Source organism: Pristiophorus japonicus, chromosome 23 (assembly GCF_044704955.1).
Source record: "Pristiophorus japonicus isolate sPriJap1 chromosome 23, sPriJap1.hap1, whole genome shotgun sequence".
In the NCBI taxonomy this organism is placed as follows: Eukaryota; Metazoa; Chordata; class Chondrichthyes; family Pristiophoridae; genus Pristiophorus; species Pristiophorus japonicus.
Genome location: NC_091999.1, coordinates 49,464,430 through 49,473,309, shown reverse-complemented (window position 1 = coordinate 49,473,309; position 8,880 = coordinate 49,464,430). Strand labels below are relative to the sequence as shown.

Sequence of the window (8,880 nt, the reverse complement as noted above, 5' to 3'; positions counted from 1 at the left end):
CTGACACCCAGATCAAGATATACACAGGTTGCCTTAGACAAATAGATGGATAGACAGGCAGTGTGACTGTCGCTACTGTGGCTGCCTTTTGCATTTTTCTATCCGTATGTATCGTGAATACTGAAAATTAATCAAAGAAAGAAAAAAACGGCTGCGTCGAAAGATGTGGGACGTTGCTCCATCTAGCTCAGAATCAATTTTGCAGTAATGTGGTTAATTTGTGAAACAGAATGAAATATGCTGAGAAACATAGTCGGCAGGATTCAAACCTGCGCAGAGAAACCCCGATGGATTTTTTGTCCATTGTCTTACCCACTCGGCCACGACTACTGGCTCGCTGCATCATTAAATGTTACTCAGATAAAACTCAGTCATCCATCTCTGTGCAACAGACGGCCACAGAATCCGGAAAAAGTCTCCGTTTGCTAAAAATCTGGAAGAGGCAATCTCTTCTTCCTGTATTTGTACTGGTATATATTGCTGTGGAACTTTTTAATATGAATCAACACCAAGAAACAGAAGTAAAATTCTGCATTTTATAAATACTGCCAACGCATCGGGAAGTAGAACAGGCGGGGATACTCACCACGATACTAACGAGCATGAGTTCTATCAGAGGAGGAATCGAGCTGTGAACAGAACTGGACACCATGTGAAGTCGACAGACACATTGAGAGACAGAGACAAACCGACAAACAGGGAGAGACAGACAGCGTGATAGAAACGAGAGACAGAAAGTGTAAGACTGAGAAGGAGAGGCAGACTGAGTGAAAAAAAAGACTCAAACACACACATATACAGAGATGTGTGTATGTGTGATCTATTAAGAGAGAGAGGAAGGAGTGAGGGAAAAACAATGATACAGTCAGTGACAAGGAGTAAAACAGACAGAGAGAGAGAGAGAGAGAGATAGAGACTAAAACAGAAAATGATAGAAATACTTCTCAGGTTACAGGCAGGGACTAACAGAGACTGGCAAAGACATGGACAGACCGAAATGATGGGAAAGAGAGAGCCAGTCAGACAAAGAGTCTGAGAGAATCCCATTGGAACAGACGTGGGCACCCTGAGAAAGAGACAGATTGAGAGACAGAGACAAACAGAGAAACAGGGACAGACAGAGTGATTCAGACTGAGAGAGACAAAGACTCAAACATACAAAAACATACACAGCACTCTGAAGAGAGAGAGAGAGGGAGAGACCGAGCGACACAAATACATTTCACAATTTCATTTAATTTTCGGTTCAGAGTGTCACATAGTTACAGAAAATTGATGATTCAACCGAAGAAAATCCGGTATCACTGATTGAAAAGGGAGGAAATCCGTGTTAAATTAAAGAGGTACCAGAAGTGGGGTACGAACACACGGGGAAAAAAACCCATTGAATTTTAAGGTCAACGCCTTAACCACTCAGCTATCCTGGTCCGGTGAGACCATGCATTCTGTCACTGTGAGCATCTGGGCTTCAACTCCAACCCCACATCCAAACACATACACATCGGCTTTCAGTGAGCATTTACGAACATTTTTCGCAATATTGACACGGGGGCAACTATCCTATTCTTTTTTGAGTAATGCCCTGGGAACTTTCATATCCACCCGAGGGTGCAGACGGAGCTTCTATTTAACATTTCATCCGAAAGTCAACAGCTTCAACATTGCAAAATTCCCCAAGTGCTGCACTTGAGTGTTAGCCCAGATGATATGCTCACGTCTCAGGAGTGCGACTTGAACATACAAGCTCCCGATTCAGTCGAGAATGCTGCCACTGAACCAAAGCCGATACAAAAGTTCACAATCGTATTATTTTCCCCAAGTCTTTTTTATAAGTTCCAGGACATACCAAATTCATGGTGATGATTTCCACAGACAGTTGCACATATACAGAGACAAAAATAGAGATAAACAGACACAGAGACACAGACACACATAAACAAAAATTTACATGCACCAACGGGCATGCACAGATGCCTTAGACATCTCGAGGGATAGACAGGCTGAGTCACTGTCGCAACTTTGACTGATTTTTGCGATTTTTTAAACGGATGTATCGTGAATATTGCAGATTAATAAAAATGAGAAACAAATGTCAGTGTTGAAAGGTGTGGGACCTTATTCCATTTATCTCATGATCAGTTTGGCAGAGAACTGGTTAAATTGTGAAATGGAATGAAAAATGCTGAGAATCGTAGTCGGCATGATTCGAACCTGCGCAGGAAAATCCCAATGGATTTCTAGTCCATCGCTTTAACCACTCGGCCACGACTACTGTGTCGCTGGCTTTTTAAACGTTACTCAGAAAAAAATCAGTCATCTATCTCTGTGCAGCAGACGGCCAAAGAATTCTGAAAAAGTCTCCGTTTGCTCAAAATCTGGAAGAGGCAAACTCCTCCACCTGTATTTTCACAGTTCGATGTCGCTCTGGAATTTTTAATATGTATATTACCAAGAAACAGAAGTAAAATTCAACATTTTGAAACAACTGCCTCCCCGTCAGGGAATTGAACCCTGGTCTCCCGCGTGACAGGCGGGGATACTCACCACTATACTAACGAGGAACTGACGGATACTTGCTCTGTCGGAGCTGGAATCAAGCTGTGAACAGAACTGGACACCATGAGAAGTCGAAAGACACATTGAGAGACAGAGACAAACCGACAAACAGGGAGAGACAGACACCGAGTTAGAAACAACGAGAGACAGAATGTGTGAGACTGAGAAGGAGAGGCAGAATGGGTGAGAAAAAGACTCAAAGACATACAGAGACAGAGATGTGTGTGTGTGATCTATTAAGAGAGAGAGGGAAAGAGTGAGAGAAAGACAATGATAAAGACAGTGACAAGGAGAGAGACAGATAGAGAGAGAGAGAGATAGAGACTAAAACAGAAAATGATGGAAATACTTCTCAGGTTCGAGGCAGGGACTAACAGAGACAGGCAAAGACATGGACAGACCGTAATGATGGGAAAGAGAGAGCCAGTCAGACAAAGAATCTGAGAGAATCCCATTGGAACAGACGTGGGCATCGTGAGAAAGAGACAGATTGAGAGACTGAGACAAATGGAGAAACAGGGACAGACAGAGTGAGTCAGACTGAGAGGGACAAAGACTCAAACATACAAACACATACACAGCTCTGTGAAGAGAGAGAGAGAGGCAGAGACCGAGCGACACAGATGCATTTCACAATTTCATTTCATTATCGGTTCAGAGTGTCACATAGTTACAGAAAATTGTTGATTCAACCGATGAAAATCGGATATCACTGATCAGAATGGAAGGAAATCGGTGTTAAATTAAATAGATACCAGGAGTGGGGAAGAACGCAAGCTGGAAACACCCTTTGAAGTTTAAGGCCAACGCCTTAACCACTCGGCTATGCTGGTCCTGTGAAAGTTTGGATTGTGTCTCTGTGACAAACTGGGCTTCAACCCCAACCCCACATACAAACACATGCACATCGGCTTTTAGTGAGCATTTACGAACATTTTTAGGAATATTGACACGGGGGCAACTCTCCTACTCTGTTTCGAGTGATGCTCTGGGACCTTTCATATCCACCCGAGGTTGCAGACGGAGCTTCAATTTAACATTTCATCCGAAAGTCAACAGCTTCAACATTGCAAAATTCCCCCAAGTGCTGCGCTTGAGTGTTAGCCAAGATGATATGCTCAAGTTCAAGGAGTGCGACTTGAACACGCAAAGTCCTGATTCAGTCGAGAATGCTGCCACTGAACCAAAGCCGATACAAAAGTTCACAACCTTATTATTTCCCCCAAGTCTGTTTTATAAGTTCCAGGACAAACCAAATTCATGGTGATGATTTCCACAGACAGTTGCACGTAATCAGAGACAAAAACAGATATAGACAGACACAGAGACACACACACATAACCAAAAATTTACACGCACCAACGGGCATGCACAGATGCCTCAGACATCTCGAGGGATAGACAGGCTGAATCACTCTCGCAACTTTGACTGATTTTTGCGATTTTTTAAACGGATGTATCGTGAATATTGCAGATTAATAACAATGAGAAACAAATGTCAGTGTTGAAAGGTGTGGGACCTTATTCCATTTATCTCATGATCAGTTTGGCAGAGAACTGGTTAAATTGTGAAATGGAATGAAAAATGCTGAGAATCATAGTCGGCATGATTCGAACCTGCGCGGGAAAATCCCAATGGATTTCTAGTCCATCGCTTTAACCACTCGGCCACGACTACTGTGTCGCTGGCTTTTTAAACGTTACTCAGAAAAAAATCAGTCATCTATCTCTGTGCAGCAGACGGCCAAAGTATTCTGAAAAAGTCTCCGTTTGCTCAAAATCTGGAAGAGGCAAACTCCTCTACCTGTATTTTTACAGTTCGATATAGCTCTGGAATTTTTAATATGTATCTCTACCAAGAAACAAAAGTAAAATTCAACGTTTTGAAACAACTGCCTCCCAGTAGGGGTATTGAACCCCGGTCTCCCGCGTGACAGGCGGGGATACTCACCACTATACTAAGGAGGAACTGACGAGTACCTGCTCTGTCGGAGCAGGAATCGAGCTGTGAACAGAACTGGACACCATGAGAAGTCGACAGACACATTGAGAGACACAGACAAACCGACAAGCAGGGAGAGACAGACACCGAGATAGAAACAACGAGAGACAGAAAGTGTGAGACTGAGAAGGAAAGGCAGAATGGGTGAGAAAAAGACTCAAACACATACAGAGACAGAGATGTGTGTGTGTGTGTGATCTATTAAGAGAGAGAGGGAAAGAGTGAGGGAAAGAGTGAGAGAAAGACAATGATAAAGACAGTGACAAGGAGAGAGACAGATAGAGAGAGAGAGAGATAGAGACTAAAACAGAAAATGATGGAAATACTTCTCAGGTTCGAGGCAGGGACTAACAGAGACTGGCAAAGACATGGACAGACCGAAATGATGGGAAAGAGAGAGCCAGTCAGAAAAAGAATCTGAGAGAATCCCATTGGAACAGACGTGGGCACCGTGAGAAAGTGACAGATTGAGAGACTGAGACAAACGGAGAAACAGGGAGAGACAGAGTGAGTCAGACTGAGAGATACAAAGACTCAAACATAAAAACACATACACAGCTCTGTGAAGAGAGAGAGAGAGGCAGAGACCGAGCGACACAGATACATTTCACAATTTCATTTCATTATCGGTTCAGAGTTTCACATAGTTACAGAAAATTGTTGATTCAACCGATGAAAATCGGATATCACTGATCAGAACGGGAGGAAATCCGTGTTAAATTAAATAAATACCAGGAGTTGGGAAGAACCCACGCTGGAAACACCCTTTGAAGTTTAAGACCAACGCCTTAACCACTCGGCTGTGCTCGTCCTGTGAGAGTTTGGATTGTGTCTCTGTGACAAACTGGGCTTCAACCCCAACCCCACATACAAACACATGCACATAGTCTTTTAGTGAGCATTTACGAACAGTTTTAGGAATATTGACACGGGGGCAACTCTCCTACTCCATTTCGAGTAATGCTCTGGGACCTTTCATATCCACCCGAGGTTGCAGACGGTGCTTCAATTTAACATTTCATCCGAAAGTCAACAGCTTCAACATTGCAAAATTCCCCAAGTGCTGACCTTGAGTGTTGGCCAAGATGATATGCTCAAGTCCAAGGAGTGCGACTTGAACACGCAAAGTCCTGATTCAGTCGAGAATGCTGCCACTGAACCAAAGCCGATACAAAAGTTCACAACTGTATTATTTTCCCCAAGTCTTTTTTATAAGTTCCAGGACATACCAAATTCATGGTGATGATTTCGACAGACAGTTGCACATATACAGAGACAAAAATAGAGATAGACAGACACAGAGACACACACACACATAAACAAAAATTTACATGCACCAACGGGCATGCACAGATGCCTTAGACATCTCGAGGGATAGACAGACTGAATCACTGTCGCAACTTTGACTGATTTTTGCGATTTTGTAAACGGATGTATCGTGAATGTTGCAGATTAATAAAAATGAGAAACAAATGTCAGTGTTGAAAGGTGTGGGACGTTATTCCATTTATCTCATGATCAGTTTGGCAGAGAACTGGTTAAATTGTGAAATGGACTGAAAAATGCTGAGAATCGTAGTCGGCAGGATTCGAACCTACGCGGGAAAATCCCAATGGATTTCTAGTCCATCGCCTTAACCACTCGGCTACGACTACTGTGTCGCTGGCTTTTTAAACGTTGCTCAGAAAAAAATCAGTCATCTATCTCTGTGCAGCAGACTGCCAAAGAATCCTGAAAAAGTCTCCGTTTGCTCAAAATCTGGAAGAGGCAAACTCCTCTATCTGTATTTTCACAGTTCGATGTCGCTCTGGAATTTTTAACATGTATCTTACCAAGAAACAGAAGTAAAATTCAACATTTTCAAACAACTGCCTCCCCGTCAGGGAATTGAACCCTGGTCTCCCGGGTGACAGGCGGGGATACTCACCAATATACTAACGAGGAACTGACGGATACTTGCTCTGTCGGAGCAGGAATCGAGCTGTGAACAGAACTGGACAACATGAGAAGTCGACAGACACATTGAGAGACAGAGACAAACCGACAAACAGGGAGAGACAGACACCGAGATAGAAGCAACGAGAGACAGAAAGTGTGAGACTGAGAAGGAGAGGCAGAATGGGTGAGAAAAAGACTCAAACACATACAGAGACAGAGATGTGTGTGTGTGTGTGATCTATTAAGAGCGAGAGGGAAAGAATGAGAGAAAAACAATGATAAAGACAATGACAAGGAGAGAGACAGATAGAGAGAGAGATAGAGACTAAAACAGAAAATGATGGAAATACTTCTCAGGTTCGAGGCAGGGACTAACAGAGACAGGCAAAGACATGAACAGACCGAAATGATGGGAAACAGAGATCCAGTCAGAAAAAGAATCTGAGAGAATCCCATTGGAACAGACGTGGGCACCGTGAGTGAGCGACAGATTGAGAGACTGAGAGAAACGGAGAATCAGGGACAGACAGAGTGAGTCAGACTGAGAGAGACAAAGACTCAAACATACAAACACATACACAGCTCTGTGAAGAGAGAGAGAGAGGCAGAGACCGAGCGACACAGATGCATTTCACAATTTCATTTCATTATCGGTTCAGAGTGTTACATAGTTACAGAAAATTGTTGATTCAACCGATGAAAATCGGATATCACTGATCAGAATGGGAGGAAATCCGTGTTAAATTAAATAGATACCAAGAGTGTGGAAGAACCCACGCTGGAAACACCCTTTGAAGTTTAAGGCCAACGCCTTAACCACACGGCTATCTTGGTCCTGTGCGAGCTTGGTTTGTGTCTCTGTGACAAACTGGGCTTCAACCCCAACCCCACATACAAACACATGCACATAGTCTTTTAGTGAGCATTTACGAAAATTTTTAGGAATATTGACACGGGGGCAACTCTCCTACTCTGTTTCGGGTAATGCTCTGGGACCGTTCATATCCACCCGAGGGTGCAGACGGAGCTTTAAATTAACATTTCATCTGAAAGTCAACAGCTTCAACATTGCAAAATTCCCCAAGTGCTGCACTTGAGTGTTAGCCAAGATGATATGCTCAAGTCCAAGGAGTGCGACTTGAACACACAAAGTCCTGATTCAGTCGAGAATTCTGCCACTGAACCAAAGCCAATACAAAAGTTCACAACCGTATTATTTTCCCCAAGTGTTTTGTATAAGTTCCAGGACATACCAAATTCATGGTGATGATTTCCACAGACAGTTGCACGTAATCAAAGACAAAAACAGATATAGACAGACACAGAGACACACACACATAACCAAAAATTTACACGCACCAACGGGCATGCACAGATGCCTTCGTCATCTCGAGGGATAGACAGGCTGAATCACTGTCGCAACTTTGACTGATTTTTGCGATTTTTTAAACGGATGTATCGTGAATATTTCAGATTAATAAAAATGAGAAACAAATGTCAGTGTTGAAAGGTGTGGGACGTTATTCCATTTATCTCATGATCAGTTTGGCAGAGAACTGGTTAAATTGTGAAATGGACTGAAAAATGCTGAGAATCGTAGTCGGCAGGATTCGAACCTACGCGGGAAAATCCCAATGGATTTCTAGTCCATCGCCTTAACCACTCGGCTACGACTACTGTGTCGCTGGCTTTTTAAACGTTGCTCAGAAAAAAATCAGTCATCTATCTCTGTGCAGCAGACGGCCAAAGAATCCTGAAAAAGTCTCCGTTTGCTCAAAATCTGGAAGAGGCAAACTCCTCTACCTGTATTTTCACAGTTCGATGTCGCTCTGGAATTTTTAATATGTATATTACCAAGAAACAGAAGTAAAATTCAACATTTTCAAACAACTGCCTCCCCGTCAGGGAATTGAACCCTGGTCTCCCGCGTGACAGGCGGGGATACTCACCAATATACTAACGAGGAACTGACGGATACTTGCTCTGTCGGAGCAGGAATCGAAGCTGTGAACTGAACTGGACATCATGAGAAGTCGACAGACACATTGAGAGACAGAGACAAACAGACAAACAGGGAGAGACAGACACCGAGATAGAAACAACGAGAGACAGAAAGTGTGAGACTGAGAAGGAGAGGCAGAATGGGTGAGAAAAAGACTCAAACACATACAGAGACAGAGATGTGTGTGTGTGTGATCTATTAAGAGAGAGAGGGAAAGAGTGAGAGAAAGACAATGATAAAGACAGTGACAAGGAGAGAGACAGATAGAGAGAGAGATAGAGACGAAAACAGAAAATGATGGAAATACTTCTCATGTTCGAGGCAGGGACTAACAGAGACAGGCAAAGACATGGACAGACCGAAATGATGGGAAAGAGAGAAGT

General features: G+C 43.1%; 4 non-coding genes across 4 annotated transcripts; all 4 read right to left on the bottom strand.

Annotated features, from left to right (window-relative positions):
• Positions 1–2,489: 2,489 nt before the first annotated feature.
• Positions 2,490–2,561, bottom strand: trnad-guc (transfer RNA aspartic acid (anticodon GUC)). The gene has a single exon. It is a non-coding gene; the product is annotated as a tRNA-Asp (tRNA).
• A 3,569-nt stretch (positions 2,562–6,130) lies between these two features.
• Positions 6,131–6,212, bottom strand: trnas-aga (transfer RNA serine (anticodon AGA)). Its single transcript has one exon. It is a non-coding gene; the product is annotated as a tRNA-Ser (tRNA).
• A 1,878-nt stretch (positions 6,213–8,090) lies between these two features.
• Positions 8,091–8,172, bottom strand: trnas-aga (transfer RNA serine (anticodon AGA)). Its single transcript has one exon. It is a non-coding gene; the product is annotated as a tRNA-Ser (tRNA).
• A 217-nt stretch (positions 8,173–8,389) lies between these two features.
• Positions 8,390–8,461, bottom strand: trnad-guc (transfer RNA aspartic acid (anticodon GUC)). Its single transcript has one exon. It is a non-coding gene; the product is annotated as a tRNA-Asp (tRNA).
• Positions 8,462–8,880: the final 419 nt, after the last annotated feature.